General features: G+C 51.4%; 1 protein-coding gene across 1 annotated transcript in view; it reads right to left on the bottom strand.

The window, feature by feature from the left end:
- The window catches only part of LOC131943511 (DAZ-associated protein 1), a 140,621-nt gene extending 123,269 nt beyond the window's left edge, over positions 1-17,352 (bottom strand). The window contains exons 1-2 of the mRNA XM_059303670.1: positions 17,265-17,352; positions 16,935-17,212 (exon numbers count right to left, since the gene is read on the bottom strand). The gene's annotated coding sequence lies outside the window, so the exon portion shown is untranslated. The remainder of the gene's footprint in view (positions 1-16,934; positions 17,213-17,264) is intronic.
- Between the last annotated feature and the right edge of the window lie 1,478 nt (positions 17,353-18,830).

Genomic DNA, 18,830 nt, shown 5'->3' with positions numbered 1-18,830 from the left:
GCTGATGTTGTTTGATGTTGTTGATGTTGTTCCTACTACATGATGTTGCTGGTGTTGTTTGATGGTGCTGATGTTGTTTGATGGTGCTGATGTTTGATGGTGCTGATGTTGTTTGATGTTGCTGATGTTGTTGGATGGTGCTGATGATGTTTGATGGTGCTGATGTTTGATGTTGCTGATGTTGTTTGATGGTGCTGATGTTGTTTGATGGTGCTGATGTTGTTTGATGATGCTGATGTTGTTTGATGGTGCTGATGTTGTTTGATGTTGCTGATGTTGTTGGATGGTGCTGATGATGTTTGATGGTGCTGATGTTTGATGGTGCTGATGTTGTTTGATAGTGCTGATGTTGTTCCTACTAGATGATGTTGCTGGTGTTGTTTGATGGTGTTGATGTTGTTTGATGATGCTGATGTTGTTTGATGTTGCTGATGTTGTTTGATGTTGCTGATGTTGTTTGATGGTGCTGATGTTTTGATGGTGCTGATGTTGTTTGATGGTGCTGATGTTGTTTGATGGTGCTGATGTTGTTCCTACTAGATGATGTTGCTGGTGTTGTTTGATGGTACTGATGTTGTTTGATGATGCTGATGTTGTTTGATGTTGCTGATGTTGTTTGATGTTGCTGATGTTGTTTGATGGTGCTTATGTTGTTTGATGGTGCTGATGTTTTGATGGTGCTGATGTTGTTTGATGGAGCTGATGTTGTTTGATGGTGCTGATGTTGTTTGATGGTGCTGATGTTGTTAGATGGTGCTTATGATGTTTGATGGTGCTGATGTTTGATTGTGCTGATGTTGTTTGATGGTGCTGATGTTGTTTGATGGTGCTGATGTTGTTCCTACTAGATGATGTTGCTGGTGTTGTTTGATGGTGCTGATGTTGTTTGATGATGCTGATGTTGTTTAATGGTGCTGATGTTGTTTGATGTTGCTGATGTTGTTCCTACTACATGATGTTGCTGGTGTTGTTTGATGGTGCTGATGTTGTTTGATGGTGCTGATGTTTGATGGTGCTGATGTTGTTTGATGTTGCTGATGTTGTTCCTACTACATGATGTTGCTGGTGTTGTTTGATGGTGCTGATGTTGTTTGATGGTGCTGATGTTTGATGGTGCTGATGTTGTTTGATGTTGCTGATGATGTTTGATGGTGCTGATGTTTGATGGTGCTGATGTTGTTTGATGGTGCTGATGTTGTTTGATGGTGCTGATGTTGTTTGATGATGCTGATGTTGTTTGATGGTGCTGATGTTGTTTGATGGTGCTGATGTTGTTTGATGGTGCTGATGTTGTTTGATGGTGCTGATGTTGTTTGATGGTGCTGATGTTGTTTGATGTTGCTGATGTTGTTTGATGTTGCTGATGTTGTTTGATGGTGCTGATGTTGTTTGATGGTACTGATGTTGTTCCTACTAGATGATGGTGCTGATGTTGTTTGATGTTACTGATGTTTTGATGGTGCTGATGTTGTTCTTACTAGATGATGTTGCTGATGTTGTTTGATGTTGCTGATGTTGTTTGATGGTGCTGATGTTTGATGGTGCTGATGTTGTTTGATGTTGCTGATGTTGTTGGATGGTGCTGATGATGTTTGATGGTGCTGATGTTTGATGGTGCTGATGTTGTTTGATGGTGCTGATGTTGTTTGATGGTGCTGATGTTGTTTGATGGTGCTGATGTTGTTTGATGGTGCTGATGTTGTTTGATGTTGCTGATGTTGTTTGATGTTGCTGATGTTGTTTGATGGTGCTGATGTTGTTTGATGGTACTGATGTTGTTCCTACTAGATGATGGTGCTGATGTTGTTTGATGTTACTGATGTTTTGATGGTGCTGATGTTGTTCTTACTAGATAATGTTGCTGATGTTGTTTGATGTTGCAGATGTTGTTTGATCGTGCTGATGTTTGATGGTGCTGATGTTGTTCCTACTAGATGATGGTGCTGATGTTGTTTGATGGTGCTGATGTTTGATGGTGCCGATGTTGTTTGATGGTGCTGAAGTCTTTTGATTGTGCTGAGTTTGTTTGATGGTGTTGATGTTGTTTGATGGTGCTGATGTTTGATGGTGCTGATGTTGTTTGATGTTGCTGATGTTGTTGGATGGTGCTGATGATGTTTGATGGTGCTGATGTTTGATGGTGCTGATGTTGTTTGATGGTGCTGATGTTGTTTGATGGTGCTGATGTTGTTTGATGGTGCTGATGTTGTTTGATGATGCTGATGTTGTTTGATGGTGCTGATGTTGTTTGATGGTGCTGATGTTGTTTGATGGTGCTGATGTTGTTTGATGTTGCTGATGTTGTTTGATGTTGCTGATGTTGTTTGATGGTGCTGATGTTGTTTGATGGTACTGATGTTGTTCCTACTAGATGATGGTGCTGATGTTGTTTGATGTTACTGATGTTTTGATGGTGCTGATGTTGTTCTTACTAGATGATGTTGCTGATGTTGTTTGATGTTGCTGATGTTGTTTGATGGTGCTGATGTTTGATGGTGCTGATGTTGTTTGATGTTGCTGATGTTGTTGGATGGTGCTGATGATGTTTGATGGTGCTGATGTTTGATGGTGCTGCTGTTGTTTGATGGTGCTGATGTTGTTTGATGGTGCTGATGTTGTTTGATGGTGCTGATGTTGTTTGATGGTGCTGATGTTTGATGTTGCTGATGTTGTTTGATGTTGCTGATGTTGTTTGATGGTGCTGATGTTGTTTGATGGTACTGATGTTGTTCCTACTAGATGATGGTGCTGATGTTGTTTGATGTTACTGATGTTTTGATGGTGCTGATGTTGTTCTTACTAGATGATGTTGCTGATGTTGTTTGATGTTGCTGATGTTGTTTGATGGTGCTGATGTTTGATGGTGCTGATGTTGTTTGATGTTGCTGATGTTGTTGGATGGTGCTGATGATGTTTGATGGTGCTGATGTTTGATGGTGCTGATGTTGTTTGATGGTGCTGATGTTGTTTGATGGTGCTGATGTTGTTTGATCGTGCTGATGTTTGATGGTGCTGATGTTGTTTCATGGTGCTGATGTTGTTGGATGGTGCTGATGATGTTTGATGGTGCTGATGTTTGATGGTGCTGATGTTGTTTGATGGTGCTGATGTTGTTTGATGGTGCTGATGTTGTTTGATGGTGCTGATGTTGTTTGATAGTGCTGATGTTGTTCCTACTAGATGATGTTGCTGGTGTTGTTTGATGGTACTGATGTTGTTTGATGATGCTGATGTTGTTTGATGTTGCTGATGTAGTTTGATGTTGCTGTTGTTGTTTGATGTTGCTGATGTTGTTTGATGGTGCTGATGTTGTTTGATGGTGCTGATGTTTTGATGGTGCTGATGTTGTTTGATGGTGCTGATGTTGTTTGATGGTGCTGATGTTGTTCCTACTAGATGATGGTACTGATGTTGTTTGATGGTGCTGATGTTGTTTGATGTTGCTGATGTTGTTTGATGGTGCTTATGTTGTTTGATGGTGCTGATGTTTTGATGGTGCTGATGTTGTTTGATGGTGTTGATGTTGTTTGATGGTGCTGATGTTGTTTGATGGTGCTGATGTTGTTTGATGGTGCTGATGATGTTTGATGGTGCTGATGTTTGATGGTGCTGATGTTGTTTGATGGTGCTGATGTTGTTTGATGGTGCTGATGTTGTTTGATGGTGCTGATGTTGTTCCTACTAGATGATGGTGCTGATGTTGTTTGATGGTGCTGATGTTTGATGGTGCTGATGTTGTTTGATGGTGCTGAAGTTTTTTGATGGTGCTGAGTTTGTTTGATGGTGCTGATGTTGTTTGATGGTGCTGATGTTGTTTGATGGTGCTGATGTTGTCTGATGCTGTTGATGTTGTTTGATGGTGCTGATGTTGTTTGATGGTGCTGATGTTGTTTGATGGTGCTGATGTAGTTGGATGGTGCTTATGATGTTTGATGGTGCTGATGTTTGATGGTGCTGATGTTGTTTCATGATGCTGATATTGTTTGATGGTGCTGATGTTGTTCCTACTAGATGATGTTGCTGGTGTTGTTTGATGGTGCTGATGTTGTTTGATGTTGCTGATGTTTTTCCTACTAGATGATGTTGCTGGTGTTGTTTGATGGTGCTGATGTTGTTTGATGGTGCTGATGTTTGATGGTGCTGATTTTGTTTGATGGTGCTGATGTTGTTTGATGGTGCTGATGTTGTTTGATGATGCTGATGTTGTTTGATGGTGTTGATGTTGTTTGATGGTGCTGATGTTGTTTGATGGTGCTGATGTTGTTTGATGTTGCTGATGATGTTTGATGATGCTGATGTTGTTTGATGGTGCTGATGTTGTTTGATGTTGCTGATGTTGTTTGATGGTGCTGATGTTGTTTGATGGTGCTGATGTTGTTTGATGTTGCTGATGTTGTTCCTACTAGATGATGTTGCTGGTGTTGTTTGATGGTGCTGATGTTGTTTGATGGTGCTGATGTTTGATGGTGCTGATTTTGTTTGATGGTGCTGATGTTGTTTGATGGTGCTGATTTTGTTTGATGTTGCTGATGTTGCTCCTACTAGATGATGTTGCTGAGTTTGTTTGATGGTGCTGATGTTGTTTGATGGTGCTGATGTTGTTTTATGTTGCTGGTGTTGTTTGATGGTGCTGATGTTGTTTGATGGTGCTGATGTTGTTTGATGTTGCTGATGTTGTTCCTACTAGATAATTTTGCTGAGTTTGTTTGATGGTGCTGATGTTGTTTGATGGTGCTGATGTTGTTTGATGGTGCTGATGTTGTTTGATGGTGCTGATGTTGTTTGATGGTGCTGATGTTTTTTGATGATGTTGATGTTGTTTGATGGTGCTGATGTTGTTTGATGGTGTTGATGTTGTTTGATGGTGCTGATGTTGTTTGATGGTACTGATAATGTTCCTACTAGATGATGATGCTGATGTTGTTTGATGGTGTTGATGTTGTTTGATGGTGCTGATGTTGTTTGATGGTGCTGATGTTGTTCCTACTAGATGATGTTGCTGAAGTAGGCACCACTACCTAAATATCGCTGCTCTTATCACACTGCTACTCTCCCCCCCCCTTTACCTATTGACATTACCAGATTTGCTTTACAAGACTTTATCCATTGCGCACCACCATATATTCAAATGTCTCCGTTACAAATAAAGCGGGAGTTATCTCCGCTGAACTTTCTCGAAAATTCTTATATAACACTACGGAGGATGGCAACTTGGGATATAGACATGATCAATGTTTAAACACTTAAACTTTTAAAAATAGAATAGAATCTCGTAGAAAAAAGAATTACGCACCAAGTGAACAGCAAACAATGGTGTATACTAGTGCGGAATATTAGTACTTCATACATTCATACGCGTTCTCTGAGAAATCGTAAAGTAAAATACTACTTCCGGTCAACTGAAGTTACTCAACATTTGACAGAAGGCAGAGAATTAGATCTTTGTGAAGTTTCGTTTATCTATCTGAAACAGTACTCAAGTTAAAGGCTTTTGAAAAAACCAAAAGTAATATAATTTCCACTTACGTTTACCGGAAATCGCTGAAAAGTTGATACAGAACTTGAAATTTGATATAATACTTATGAATGAAATTTCATCAACCTAGCTGTAACGGTAATCAGGTTATCGTGTTCACAGACATACACACACAGACATATACGTACACATACACACATACAGATATACGGACGAAATTTCAAAACTATGTTATTCCGACGGAGGGAGGTTTAAAACTTTTTTTTGCACGATTACAATAACTTCCTCTATACTTCGTACAAGGGAAAATAAAAATGGCTGTACATATTAAATAATGGAATGAAATCAATAAAAAACATTCAAATCAACTAGGGGGGGGGGGGGGGGGGTAGCAGACTTGACTGTTGGTGTAAAGGTGGGGGGGGGGGGGGAGGAGGGTAGGTTTAATTAGACATCTGGTCGTTAATCTTGAGCACACGTCAGAGCATCTTTTGGCGATGTGACGTCAGAGGTTTTGGTTTAAAAAAGAAAAAAAGTCACAGACCGCGAGATAGATCTGGCCACGCCCCAGTGTAGAACGGCAGACGGCAAGAAAATTTGCAGGGATTTTCCCACAAACCAACCTGCCATTCCACCATGCATGCCCCACCATGCCCCACCATGCCCCACCCCCTCCCTCACCCTTTCCCCATCCTTTCTCTCATTACATCATTTATTGTTCTCTAAAAGGAAACTTTTCTACTGAAAATGTTTCAAATGTTCCGGCTAGTCACCGTGTCCCGCTAGTCTCAGTGTCCGGCTAGTCTCAGTGTCCGGCTAGTCTCAGTGTCCGGCTAGTCTCTCTCCGTTGTGTCCGGCTAGTCTCTCTCCGTCGTGTACGGCTAGTCTCAGTGTCCCGCTAGTCTCAGTGTACGGCTAGTCTCCGTCGTGTCCGGCTAGTCTCAGTGTCCGGCTAGTCTCAGTGTCCGGCTAGTCTCAGTGTCCGGCTAGTCTCAGTGTCCGCTAGTCTCTCTCCGTCGTGTCCGGCTAGTCTCTCTCCGTCGTGTCCGGCTAGTCTCTCTCCGTCGTGTACGGCTAGTCTCAGTGTCCCGCTAGTCTCAGTGTACGGCTAGTCTCAGTGTCCGGCTAGTCTCAGTGTCCGGCTAGTCTCCGTCGTGTCCGGCTAGTCTCTCTCCGTCGTGTCCGGCTAGTCTCGGTGTCCGGCTAGTCTCTCTCCGTTGTGTCCGGCTAGTCTCTCTCCGTCTTGTACGGCTAGTCTCTCTCCGTCGTGTCCGGCTAGTCTCAGTGTCCGGCTAGTCTCAGTGTCCGGCTAGTCTCAGTGTCCGGCTAGTCTCAGTGTCCGGCTAGTCTCTCTCCGTCGTGTACGGCTAGTCTCTCTCCGTCGTGTCCGGCTAGTCTCAGTGTCCGGCTAGTCTCAGTGTCCGGCTAGTCTCAGTGTCCGGCTAGTCTCAGTGTCCGGCTAGTCTCTCTCCGTCGTGTCCGGCTAGTCTCTCTCCGTCGTGTCCGGCTAGTCTCTCTCCGTCGTGTACGGCTAGTCTCAGTGTCCGGCTAGTCTCAGTGTCCGGCTAGTCTCTCTCCGTCGTGTCCGGCTAGTCTCTCTCGGTCGTGTACGGCTAGTCTCTGTGTCCGGCTAGTCTCTCTCCGTCGTGTCCGGCTAGTCTCAGTGTCCGGCTAGTCTCAGTGTCCGGCTAGTCTCAGTGTCCGGCTAGTCTCCGTCGTGTCCGGCTAGTCTCTCCGTCGTGTCCGGCTAGTCTCAGTGTCCAGCTAGTCTCAGTGTCCGGCTAGTCTCTCTCCGTCGTGTCCGGCTAGTCTCAGTGTCCGGCTAGTTTCTCTCCGTTGTGTCCGGCTAGTCTCTCTCCGTCGTGTACGGCTAGTCTCTCTCCGTCGTGTCCGGCTAGTCTCAGTGTCCGGCTAGTCTCAGTGTCCGGCTAGTCTCAGTGTCCGGCTAGTCTCTCTCCGTCGTGTCCGGCTAGTCTCTCTCCGTCGTGTCCGGCTAGTCTCTCTCCGTCGTGTACGGCTAGTCTCAGTGTCCCGCTAGTCTCAGTGTACGGCTAGTCTCAGTGTCCGGCTAGTCTCAGTGTCCGGCTAGTCTCCGTCGTGTCCGGCTAGTCTCTCCGTCGTGTCCGGCTAGTCTCAGTGTCCAGCTTGTCTCAGTGTCCGGCTAGTCACTCTCCGTCGTGTCCGGCTAGTCTCGGTCTCCGGCTAGTCTCTCTCCGTTGTGTCCGGCTAGTCTCTCTCCGTCGTGTACGGCTAGTCTCTCTCCGTCGTGTCCGGCTAGTCTCAGTGTCCGGCTAGTCTCAGTGTCCGGCTAGTCTCAGTGTCCGGCTAGTCTCAGTGTCCGGCTAGTCTCTCTCCGTCGTGTCCGGCTAGTCTCTCTTCGTCGTGTACGGCTAGTCTCAGTGTCCGGCTAGTCTCTCTCCGTCGTGTCCGGCTAGTCTCTCTCCGTCGTGTACGGCTAGTCTCAGTGTCCCGCTAGTCTCAGTGTCCGGCTAGTCTCAGTGTCCGGCTAGTCTCAAGGTCCGGCTAGTCTCTCTCCGTCGTGTCCGGCTAGTCTCTCTCCGTCGTGTCCGGCTAGTCTCTCTCCGTCGTGTACGGCTAGTCTCAGTGTCCGGCTAGTCTCAGTGTCCGGCTAGTCTCTCTCCGTCGTGTCCGGCTAGTCTCTCTCGGTCGTGTACGGCTAGTCTTTGTGTCCGGCTAGTCTCTCTCCGTCGTGTCCGGCTAGTCTCAGTGTCCGGCTAGTCTCAGTGTCCGGCTAGTCTCTGTCCGTTGTGTCCGGCTAGTCTAATTCCGTCGTGTCCGGCTAGTCTCTCCGTCGTATCCGGGTAGTCTCAGTGTCCGGCTAGTCTCAGTGTCCGGCTAGTCTCTCTCCGTTGTGTCCGGCTAGTCTCTCTCCGTCGTGTACGGCTAGTCTCTCTCCGTCGTGTCCGGCTAGTCTCAGTGTCCGGCTAGTCTCAGTGTCCGGCTAGTCTCAAGGTCCGGCTAGTCTCTCTCCGTCGTGTCCGGCTAGTCTCTCTCCGTCGTGTCCGGCTAGTCTCTCTCCGTCGTGTACGGCTAGTCTCAGTGTCCGGCTAGTCTCAGTGTCCGGCTAGTCTCTCTCCGTCGTGTCCGGCTAGTCTCTCTCGGTCGTGTACGGCTAGTCTCTGTGTCCGGCTAGTCTCTCTCCGTCGTGTCCGGCTAGTCTCAGTGTCCGGCTAGTCTCAGTGCCCGGCTAGTCTCTGTCCGTTGTGTCCGGCTAGTCTAATTCCGTCGTGTCCGGCTAGTCTCTCCGTCGTATCCGGGTAGTCTCAGTGTCCGGCTAGTCTCAGTGTCCGGCTAGTCTCTCTCCGTTGTGTCCGGCTAGTCTCTCTCCGTCGTGTACGGCTAGTCTCTCTCCGTCGTGTCCGGCTAGTCTCAGTGTTTGGCTAGTCTCAGTGTTGGGCTAGTCTCAGTGTCCGGCTAGTCTCTCTCCGTCGTGTCCGGCTAGTCTCTCTCCGTCGTGTCCGGCTAGTCTCTCCATCGTGTCCGGCTAGTCTCTCTCCGTTGTGTCCGGCTAGTCTCTCTCCGTCGTGTCCGGCTAGTCTCTCCGTCGTGTCCGGCTGGTCTCAGTGTCCGGCTAGTCTCAGTGTCCGGCTAGTCTCTCTCCGTCGTGTCCGGCTAGTCTCAGTGTCCGGCTAGTCTCTTTCCGTTGTGTCCGGCTAGTCTCTCTCCGTCGTGTACGGCTAGTCTCTCTCCGTCGTGTCCGGCTAGTCTCAGTGTCCGGCTAGTCTCAGTTTCCGGCTAGTCTCAGTGTCCGGCTAGTCTCTATCCGTCGTGTACGGCTAGTCTCTCTCCGTCGTGTACGGCTAGTCTCAGTGTCCGGCTAGTCTCAGTGTCCGGCTAGTCTCAGTGTCCGGCTAGTCTCTCTCCGTCGTGTCCGGCTAGTCTCAGTGTCCGGCTAGTCTCAGTGTCCGGCTAGTCTCTCTCCGTCGTGTCCGGCTAGTCTCAGTGTCCGGCTAGTCTCTCTCCGTCGTGTCCGTCTAGTCTCTCTCCGTCGTGTACGGCTAGTCTCAGTGTCCGGCTAGTCTCAGTGTCCGGCTAGTCTCTCTCCGTCGTGTCCGGCTAGTCTCTCTCGGTCGTGTACGGCTAGTCTCAGTGTCCGGCTAGTCTCTCTCCGTCGTGTCCGGCTAGTCTCAGTGTCTGGCTAGTCTCAGTGTCCGGCTAGTCTCTGTCCGTTGTGTCCGGCTAGTCTAATTCCGTCGTGTCCGGCTAATCTCTCCGTCGTGTCCGGCTAGTCTCAGTGTCTGGCTAGTCTCAGTGTCCGGCTAGTCTCTCTCCGTCGTGTCCGGCTAGTCTCAGTGTCCGGCTAGTCTCTCTCCGTTGTGTCCGGCTAGTCTCTCTCCGTCGTGTACGGCTAGTCTCTCTCCGTCGTGTCCGGCTAGTCTCAGTGTTTGGCTAATCTCAGTGTTGGGCTAGTCTCAGTGTCCGGCTAGTCTCTCTCCGTCGTGTACGTGTACGGCTAGTCTCTCTGCGTCGTGTACGGCTAGTCTCAGTGTCCGGCTAGTCTCTCTCCGTCGTGTACGGCTAGTCTCAGTGTCCGGCTAGTCTCTCTCCGTCGTGTCCGGCTAGTCTCTCTCCGTCGTGTCCGGCTAGTCTCTCCGTCGTGTCCGGCTAGTCTCTCTCCGTTGTGTCCGGCTAGTCTCTCTCCGTCGTGTCCGGCTAGTCTCTCCGTCGTGTCCGGCTGGTCTCAGTGTCCGGCTAGTCTCAGCGTCCGGCTAGTCTCTCTCCGTCGTGTCCGGCTAGTCTCAGTGTCGGCTAGTCTCAGTGTCCGGCTAGTCTCTCTCCGTTGTGTCCGGCTAGTCTCTCTCCGTCGTGTACGGCTAGTCTCTCTCCGTCGTGTACGGCTAGTCTCAGTGTCCGGCTAGTCTCTCTCCGTCGTGTACGGCTAGTCTCAGTGTCCGGCTAGTCTCTCTCCGTCGTTTCCGTCTAGTCTCTCTCCGTCGTGTACGGCTAGTCTCAGTGTCCGGCTAGTCTCAGTGTCCGGCTAGTCTCTCTCCGTCGTGTGCGGCTAGTCTCTCTCCGTCGTGTACGGCTAGTCTCAGTGTCCGGCTAGTCTCTCTCCGTCGTGTACGGCTAGTCTCAGTGTCCGGCTAGTCTCTCTCCGTCGTGTCCGTCTAGTCTCTCTCCGTCGTGTACGGCTAGTCTCAGTGTCCGGCTAGTCTCTCTCCGTCGTGTACGGCTAGTCTCTCTCCGTCGTGTCCGGCTAGTCTCAGTGTCCGGCTAGTCTCAGTGTCCGGCTAGTTTCTCTCCGTCGTGTCTCCGGCTAGTCTCTCTCCGTCGTGTCCGGCTAGTCTCTCCGTCGTATCCGGGTAGTCTCAGTGTCCGGCTAGTCTCAGTGTCCGGCTAGTCTCTCTCCGTTGTGTCCGGCTAGTCTCTCTCCGTCGTGTACGGCTAGTCTCTCTCCGTCGTGTCCGGCTAGTCTCAGTGTCCGGCTAGTCTCAGTGTCCGGCTAGTCTCAAGGTCCGGCTAGTCTCTCTCCGTCGTGTCCGGCTAGTCTCTCTCCGTCGTGTCCGGCTAGTCTCTCTCCGTCGTGTACGGCTAGTCTCAGTGTCCGGCTAGTCTCAGTGTCCGGCTAGTCTCTCTCCGTCGTGTCCGGCTAGTCTCTCTCGGTCGTGTACGGCTAGTCTCTGTGTCCGGCTAGTCTCTCTCCGTCGTGTCCGGCTAGTCTCAGTGTCCGGCTAGTCTCAGTGCCCGGCTAGTCTCTGTCCGTTGTGTCCGGCTAGTCTAATTCCGTCGTGTCCGGCTAGTCTCTCCGTCGTATCCGGGTAGTCTCAGTGTCCGGCTAGTCTCAGTGTCCGGCTAGTCTCTCTCCGTTGTGTCCGGCTAGTCTCTCTCCGTCGTGTACGGCTAGTCTCTCTCCGTCGTGTCCGGCTAGTCTCAGTGTTTGGCTAGTCTCAGTGTTGGGCTAGTCTCAGTGTCCGGCTAGTCTCTCTCCGTCGTGTCCGGCTAGTCTCTCTCCGTCGTGTCCGGCTAGTCTCTCCATCGTGTCCGGCTAGTCTCTCTCCGTTGTGTCCGGCTAGTCTCTCTCCGTCGTGTCCGGCTAGTCTCTCCGTCGTGTCCGGCTGGTCTCAGTGTCCGGCTAGTCTCAGTGTCCGGCTAGTCTCTCTCCGTCGTGTCCGGCTAGTCTCAGTGTCCGGCTAGTCTCTTTCCGTTGTGTCCGGCTAGTCTCTCTCCGTCGTGTACGGCTAGTCTCTCTCCGTCGTGTCCGGCTAGTCTCAGTGTCCGGCTAGTCTCAGTTTCCGGCTAGTCTCAGTGTCCGGCTAGTCTCTATCCGTCGTGTACGGCTAGTCTCTCTCCGTCGTGTACGGCTAGTCTCAGTGTCCGGCTAGTCTCAGTGTCCGGCTAGTCTCAGTGTCCGGCTAGTCTCTCTCCGTCGTGTCCGGCTAGTCTCAGTGTCCGGCTAGTCTCAGTGTCCGGCTAGTCTCTCTCCGTCGTGTCCGGCTAGTCTCAGTGTCCGGCTAGTCTCTCTCCGTCGTGTCCGTCTAGTCTCTCTCCGTCGTGTACGGCTAGTCTCAGTGTCCGGCTAGTCTCAGTGTCCGGCTAGTCTCTCTCCGTCGTGTCCGGCTAGTCTCTCTCGGTCGTGTACGGCTAGTCTCAGTGTCCGGCTAGTCTCTCTCCGTCGTGTCCGGCTAGTCTCAGTGTCTGGCTAGTCTCAGTGTCCGGCTAGTCTCTGTCCGTTGTGTCCGGCTAGTCTAATTCCGTCGTGTCCGGCTAATCTCTCCGTCGTGTCCGGCTAGTCTCAGTGTCTGGCTAGTCTCAGTGTCCGGCTAGTCTCTCTCCGTCGTGTCCGGCTAGTCTCAGTGTCCGGCTAGTCTCTCTCCGTTGTGTCCGGCTAGTCTCTCTCCGTCGTGTACGGCTAGTCTCTCTCCGTCGTGTCCGGCTAGTCTCAGTGTTTGGCTAATCTCAGTGTTGGGCTAGTCTCAGTGTCCGGCTAGTCTCTCTCCGTCGTGTACGTGTACGGCTAGTCTCTCTGCGTCGTGTACGGCTAGTCTCAGTGTCCGGCTAGTCTCTCTCCGTCGTGTACGGCTAGTCTCAGTGTCCGGCTAGTCTCTCTCCGTCGTGTCCGGCTAGTCTCTCTCCGTCGTGTCCGGCTAGTCTCTCCGTCGTGTCCGGCTAGTCTCTCTCCGTTGTGTCCGGCTAGTCTCTCTCCGTCGTGTCCGGCTAGTCTCTCCGTCGTGTCCGGCTGGTCTCAGTGTCCGGCTAGTCTCAGCGTCCGGCTAGTCTCTCTCCGTCGTGTCCGGCTAGTCTCAGTGTCGGCTAGTCTCAGTGTCCGGCTAGTCTCTCTCCGTTGTGTCCGGCTAGTCTCTCTCCGTCGTGTACGGCTAGTCTCTCTCCGTCGTGTACGGCTAGTCTCAGTGTCCGGCTAGTCTCTCTCCGTCGTGTACGGCTAGTCTCAGTGTCCGGCTAGTCTCTCTCCGTCGTTTCCGTCTAGTCTCTCTCCGTCGTGTACGGCTAGTCTCAGTGTCCGGCTAGTCTCAGTGTCCGGCTAGTCTCTCTCCGTCGTGTGCGGCTAGTCTCTCTCCGTCGTGTACGGCTAGTCTCAGTGTCCGGCTAGTCTCTCTCCGTCGTGTACGGCTAGTCTCAGTGTCCGGCTAGTCTCTCTCCGTCGTGTCCGTCTAGTCTCTCTCCGTCGTGTACGGCTAGTCTCAGTGTCCGGCTAGTCTCTCTCCGTCGTGTACGGCTAGTCTCTCTCCGTCGTGTCCGGCTAGTCTCAGTGTCCGGCTAGTCTCAGTGTCCGGCTAGTTTCTCTCCGTCGTGTCTCCGGCTAGTCTCTCTCCGTCGTGTACGGCTAGTCTCAGTGTCCGGCTAGTCTCTCTCCGTCGTGTCCGTCTAGTCTCTCTCCGTCGTGTACGGCTAGTCTCAGTGTCCGGCTAGTCTCTCTCCGTCGTGTACGGCTAGTCTCTCTCCGTCGTGTCCGGCTAGTCTCAGTGTCCGGCTAGTCTCAGTGTCCGGCTAGTCTCTCTCCGTCGTGTCCGTCTAGTCTCTCTCCGTCGTGTACGGCTAGTCTCAGTGTCCGGCTAGTCTCTCTCCGTCGTGTACGGCTAGTCTCTCTCCGTCGTGTCCGGCTAGTCTCAGTGTCCGGCTAGTCTCAGTGTCCGGCTAGTTTCTCTCCGTCGTGTCCGGTTAGTCTCTCTCCGTCGTGTACGGCTAGTCTCAGTGTCCGGCTAGTCTCAGTGTCCGGCTAGTCTCTTCGTCGTGTCCGGCTAGTCTCTCTCCGTCGTGTCCGGCTAGTCTCTCTCCGTCGTGTACGGCTAGTCTTAGTGTCCGGCTAGTCTCTCTCCGTCGTTTACGGCTAGTCTCAGTGTCCGGCTAGTCTCTCTCCGTCGTGTCCGGCTAGTCTCTCTCCGTCGTGTCCGGCTAGTCTCTCCGTCGTGTCCGGCTAGTCTCTCTCCGTTGTGTCCGGCTAGTCTCTCTCCGTCGTGTCCGGCTAGTCTCTCCGTCGTGTCCGGCTGGTCTCAGTGTCCGGCTAGTCTCAGCGTCCGGCTAGTCTCTCTCCGTCGTGTCCGGCTAGTCTCAGTGTCGGCTAGTCTCAGTGTCCGGCTAGTCTCTCTCCGTTGTGTCCGGCTAGTCTCTCTCCGTCGTGTACGGCTAGTCTCTCTCCGTCGTGTACGGCTAGTCTCAGTGTCCGGCTAGTCTCTCTCCGTCGTGTACGGCTAGTCTCAGTGTCCGGCTAGTCTCTCTCCGTCGTTTCCGTCTAGTCTCTCTCCGTCGTGTACGGCTAGTCTCAGTGTCCGGCTAGTCTCAGTGTCCGGCTAGTCTCTCTCCGTCGTGTGCGGCTAGTCTCTCTCCGTCGTGTACGGCTAGTCTCAGTGTCCGGCTAGTCTCTCTCCGTCGTGTACGGCTAGTCTCAGTGTCCGGCTAGTCTCTCTCCGTCGTGTCCGTCTAGTCTCTCTCCGTCGTGTACGGCTAGTCTCAGTGTCCGGCTAGTCTCTCTCCGTCGTGTACGGCTAGTCTCTCTCCGTCGTGTCCGGCTAGTCTCAGTGTCCGGCTAGTCTCAGTGTCCGGCTAGTTTCTCTCCGTCGTGTCTCCGGCTAGTCTCTCTCCGTCGTGTACGGCTAGTCTCAGTGTCCGGCTAGTCTCTCTCCGTCGTGTCCGTCTAGTCTCTCTCCGTCGTGTACGGCTAGTCTCAGTGTCCGGCTAGTCTCTCTCCGTCGTGTACGGCTAGTCTCTCTCCGTCGTGTCCGGCTAGTCTCAGTGTCCGGCTAGTCTCAGTGTCCGGCTAGTCTCTCTCCGTCGTGTCCGTCTAGTCTCTCTCCGTCGTGTACGGCTAGTCTCAGTGTCCGGCTAGTCTCTCTCCGTCGTGTACGGCTAGTCTCTCTCCGTCGTGTCCGGCTAGTCTCAGTGTCCGGCTAGTCTCAGTGTCCGGCTAGTTTCTCTCCGTCGTGTCCGGTTAGTCTCTCTCCGTCGTGTACGGCTAGTCTCAGTGTCCGGCTAGTCTCAGTGTCCGGCTAGTCTCTTCGTCGTGTCCGGCTAGTCTCTCTCCGTCGTGTCCGGCTAGTCTCTCTCCGTCGTGTACGGCTAGTCTTAGTGTCCGGCTAGTCTCTCTCCGTCGTTTACGGCTAGTCTCAGTGTCCGGCTAGTCTCTCTCCGTCGTGTACGGCTAGTCTCTCTCCGTCATGTACGGCTAGTCTCAGTGTCCGGCTAGTCTCTCTCCGTCGTGTACGGCTAGTCTCAGTGTCCGGCTAGTCTCTCTCCGTCGTGTCCGGCTAGTCTCTCTCCGTCGTGTACGGCTAGTCTCAGTGTCCGGCTAGTCTCTCTCCGTCGTGTACGGCTAGTCTCTCTCCGTCGTGTCCGGCTAGTCTCAGTGTCCGGCTAGTCTCAGTGTCCGGCTAGTCTCTCTCCGTCGTGTCCAGCTAGTCTCTCTCCGTCGTGTACGGCTAGTCTCAGTGTCCGGCTAGTCTCAGTGTCCGGCTAGTCTCTCCGTCGTGTCCGGCTAGTCTCTCTCCGTCGTGTCTGGCTAGTCTCTCTCCGTCGTGTACGGCTAGTCTCAGTGGCCGGCTAGTCTCTCTCCGTCGTGTACGGCTAGTCTCAGGGTCCGGCTAGTCTCTCTCCGTCGTGTACGGCTAGTCTCTCTCCGTCGTGTCCGGCTAGTCTCCGTCGTGTACGGCTAGTCTCTCTCCGTCGTGTCCGGCTAGTCTCAGTGTCCGGCTAGTCTCTCCGTCGTGTACAGCTAGTCTCTCTCCGTCGTGTCCGGCTAGTCTCCGTCGTGTACGGCTAGTCTCTCTCCGTCGTGTCCGGCTAGTCTCAGTGTCCGGCTAGTCTCTCTCCGTCGTGTACGGCTAGTCTCTCTCCGTCGTGTCCGGCTAGTCTCCGTCGTGTACGGCTAGTCTCTCTCCGTCGTGTCCGGCTAGTCTCTCTCCGTCGTGTACGGCTAGTCTCTCTCCGTCGTGTCCGGCTAGTCTCCGTCGTGTACGGCTAGTCTCTCTCCGTCGTGTCCGGCTAGTCTCAGTGTCCGGCTAGTCTCTCTCCGTCGTGTACGGCTAGTCTCTCTCCGTCGTGTACGGCTAGTCTCCGTCGTGTACGGCTAGTCTCTCTCCGTCGTGTCCGGCTAGTCTCAGTGTCCGGCTAGTCTCAGTGTCCGGCTAGTCTCTCTCCGTCGTGTCCAGCTAGTCTCTCTCCGTCGTGTACGGCTAGTCTCAGTGTCCGGCTAGTCTCAGTGTCCGGATAGTCTCTCCGTCGTGTCCGGCTAGTCTCTCTCCGTCGTGTCCGGCTAGTCTCCGTCGTGTACGGCTAGTCTCTCTCCGTCGTGTCCGGCTAGTCTCTCTCCGTCGTGTACGGCTAGTCTCTCTCCGTCGTGTCCGGCTAGTCTCCGTCGTGTACGGCTAGTCTCTCTCCGTCGTGTCCGGCTAGTCTCAGTGTCCGGCTAGTCTCTCTCCGTCGTGTACGGCTAGTCTCTCTCCGTCGTGTACGGCTAGTCTCCGTCGTGTACGGCTAGTCTCTCTCCGTCGTGTCCGGCTAGTCTCAGTGTCCGGCTAGTCTCAGTGTCCGGCTAGTCTCTCTCCGTCGTGTCCAGCTAGTCTCTCTCCGTCGTGTACGGCTAGTCTCAGTGTCCGGCTAGTCTCAGTGTCCGGATAGTCTCTCCGTCGTGTCCGGCTAGTCTCTCTCCGTCGTGTCCGGCTAGTCTCTCTCCGTCGTGTACGGCTAGTCTCAGTGTCCGGCTAGTCTCTCTCCGTCGTGTACGGCTAGTCTCAGGGTCCGGCTAGTCTCTCTCCGTCGTGTACAGCTAGTCTCTCTCCGTCGTGTCCGGCTAGTCTCAGTGTCCGGCTAGTCTCTCTCCGTCGTGTACGGCTAGTCTCTCTCCGTCGTGTCCGGCTAGTCTCCATCGTGTACGGCTAGTCTCTCTCCGTCGTGTACGGCTAGTCTCCGTCGTGTACGGCTAGTCACCGTTTCCGGCTAGTCGTACCTAACTGTGCCTAGCCCGAAGATAAAGTTTAAGACTTACCATAGTAAATATCCCAAATAGAACTAAAAAATCCAATGGTGGAAAGTTTTGATATACGCTCAATGTGTCGGTTGAACGACACACTTGCTTACACCTGACACACGCTCAATGTGTCGGTTGAACGACACACTTGCTTGAACCTGACACACGCTCAATGTGTCGGTTGAACGACACACTTGCTTGAACCTGACACACGCTCAATGTGTCGGTTGAACGACACACTTGCTTACACCTGACACACGCTCAATGTGTCGGTTGAACGACACACTTGCTTGAACCTGACACACGCTCAATGTGTCACTTGAACGACACACATCCACTTGCTTACACCTGACACACGCTCAATGTGTCGGTTGATTGACACACCTGCTTGCACCTGGGACCAATCAATTCAAACTTTGGGAAAACTTAATTAAGTTGGCGACATAACAGTCGTTCTTGTAGCGACTCCCAGGCCTTTACACGCCCCCCCCCCCCCCACCACTGTACAAGACAGCCCCCTTCCCGTGCCCCCACCCCGGCTCTAGACTATTAAAGAAAGATATTTTTCAATCTATACACTCCAGTGGTTGGGCGAAGCAATGCGACCATTCAAAGTTGACATTATAAACTCTATAATAGACTCAAGCAGCTCATAGATCGGCTAACTGCAATACGCCTGCACTTTAGCCGAGTTTCTTATTATCAAGTTGTCTCCTCACAAGAAATTATGCTCACGAGCCGACCCGCGGCGTATCATACGCCGCTATTTAGTTGTTTTATTTTCTACTTTTCAGTAATTCATAATTTGTGAATTCGACAGTACCAATGCTGCCACTGAAAATATTTGCTTTAAAACACTATCAGTAGCGCGTTAAGGACGATATCCCCCCTGCTTTCCCCAAACCCTACCCCCCCCCCCCCCCGTGAAAGCAGCCTCCTCTTAGTTACCTTCCCTAATTTTAAAATCGTTTCAAACTAAATTATCTGCCCCTAATAGCCGTCACTAAACGTGCACTACGATCAGAGGCGTAGCGACCCTTCCCGGCGCCCGGGGACAAACTTTTCGACTTGCACCCCCCCCCCCCAAACTTTCGATTTCCACCCCCCTCAACCTTTCAATTTATTTTTCCAACCCATTTTGGCGCCCCCTAAGGTCGGCGCCCAGGGACATATGTCCCGTCCCCCCCCCCGCCCCCCCTCGCTACGCTACTGACTACGATTGTTTTCTATGGTCTCCAAGAAGAGAATTATATTTATAGATACTACACACACACTATGACGTCACTGCTTGCATCGTGAACAAACTGAAGGCTATGACTTAACTCGTTTCGGAAATAAGCCACGGAAATAACAAACGGAAATAAGCCACGGAAATAACAAACGGAAATAAGCCAAGGAAATAACAAACGGAAATAAGCGACGGAAATAACAAACGGAAATAAGCCAAGGAAATAACAAACGGAAATAAGCGACGGAAATAACAAACGGAAATAAGCGACGGAAATAACAAACGGAAATAAGCCAAGGAAATAACAAACGGAAATAAGCGACGGAAATAACAAACGGAAATAAGCGACGGAAATAACAAACGGAAATAAGCCACGGAAATAACAAACGGAAATAAGCCACGGAAATAACAAACGGAAATAAGCCACGGAAATAACAAACGGAAATAATAAATGGAAATAATAAATGGAAATAATAAATGGAAATAATAAACGGAAATAAGTCAGGCAGTAAAGTCATGGAAATACATCACAATTTTTGGTCGGAGAAAATACATCACAACAGTGAATAAACCGGGAGTGATCTCCCCTAAACTTTCTCGAATATTCTAATATAACACTACGTGGGATGTCAACTCGGAATATAGACATGATTTTTGTTTACTTAAACTTTTAAAAATAGAATAAA

Source organism: Physella acuta, unplaced genomic scaffold, assembly GCF_028476545.2.
Source record: "Physella acuta isolate Inbredline_101_S28 unplaced genomic scaffold, ASM2847654v3 ptg000457l, whole genome shotgun sequence".
Lineage (NCBI taxonomy): Eukaryota > Metazoa > Mollusca > Gastropoda > Physidae > Physella > Physella acuta.
The sequence above is the reverse complement of the archived record's forward strand: the minus strand, read 5'-3'. Positions and strand labels throughout refer to the sequence as shown.